Raw genomic sequence first — 1,787 nt, forward strand, 5'->3', positions numbered from 1 at the left:
TAGCTACGTCGTAAACAAACATGGACTTTGCCTACAAAAACACAAGTTCAAGATTCCACATGTCTTCTATTTAAAGACGGCTTGCATGTAGATTTAATACGTACAAAGAAACGGGCAAGTGATCTTCAATTTCGTCTCCAATCCTGATTTTGCTAAGATGTTCATCCACAACCCGGATCAGTACCGATATGAAAGAAAGACGGATAATGCACTGTTGATTAAGATTGCACCCTAGATAGTATTTTTTTCTAAATGGTTAACAGGTAAAATAACATCATATTCAAATTCTATATATCTTTTTGCGATGTTCCTATATATTTTTCTAATCAAATTTCATATATAACATGTTAAATTTGGAGTTACGATTTTGAAGATATGAGTATTTTAAAAAACATTTGATATGTACTGTGGGTTTAATGTCAGAAACATCAGTGTTTTTTCCATAAAATAGCATGACGGACAAAGAATACCTATTTCCTTTATTAGTAGGTATAAATATAAATATAGATATAGATTGCAAATATATTGCGCTCTTTGTTGGTCCTGGTTAGATGTAAGACATTATCCAATAGAAAATCCGAGAGGAAGCTCTCTTTATCAGAAAACAAAAAAGCATTACCAATATATATTCTAGTCTCGCCCTCATTTATTTCGATCACTTTCTCCTTCGCTTTCTGTCAATCGATCTGCAATTAGTGGAGTGGCGCCAAACCATATGCCATTAAACAAGCCAGTCCACTGCTGTCTCTTCGGCAATACGATCTTCACCAGTTGCTAAAGCGACTAGTGACAACTGAGAGCTAGCAGCAAGCACATGTAACTATACATGACACATGACACACACATAACATAGCACTTCACAGTTCAGTGCTCACACAAACACTAGCGAGTGTCACTTTGCATGTGTCGTATTAGTCACACAAACACTAACGTGAATTTCATTAGCACCAGTGCTACTTCAGCCTGTTTCTTCTTCCTCCATAGAAAGTAAAAGCATGCCTTGCATGCTAACCATACAATTTTCACATCATTTTTTTGAAAAGGAGGTTGTACCCCCGGCTTCTGCATCTAGGCGAGGCATGCATCCATATTATTACTTATCATAAAGATCTTACAAAGTAGTACATCGGTATGCCTGAAGCCACCATCTTGGAACACATGTTGCTACTCCTATTCCCTTGATGAAGGGGTGCCAAATGTCCGAGCCTAATACCAAACAGACATCGCACCAAAGCCTAACATCTAAAGCCGAATGCCCCAACCTAGGCACATACCCGGACTAGGTCACACACGGGTCGAGCACACTCACAGTGGGCACCACATGCGCACACTACAAGGCCCGTCACCACCGTCTTCCATCGATCCATCTTCAAAGCAGAAACTGACGCATCGATCGTGCCAGACCTCACTACCATCGGCGCCACCACGACGCCAGACAATGTATGATCGAAGTAGTGAACGCTCATTAAAATAGGACTGCGCAAACTATAGTTAGTAGTTCCCTTTAAACGGTCAAACTGTAGTTTTAGAGTTGTTATTTTCTTCTAGAAAAAAGACACCCAAAGGACATCTGCTTATATCTGACAATTGTGATGACCCAGATCCAGTACGATCCAAATATCTGTGTTGCATTGTGTGCCAGTGTTCTTGACACCCGCGGTGCCGTTGAACGACGACGTATCTTTTCAGACGGCCTGAAAGCGGTGGATTGAGATGGTAAGGCACGAGACAGGCAATTTACTCAGGTTCGGGCCACCCGGGAGGAGGTAAGTCCCTCCGTCCCCCAC

This window comes from Triticum dicoccoides, chromosome 3B, assembly GCF_002162155.2.
Source record: "Triticum dicoccoides isolate Atlit2015 ecotype Zavitan chromosome 3B, WEW_v2.0, whole genome shotgun sequence".
Lineage (NCBI taxonomy): Eukaryota > Viridiplantae > Streptophyta > Magnoliopsida > Poales > Poaceae > Triticum > Triticum dicoccoides.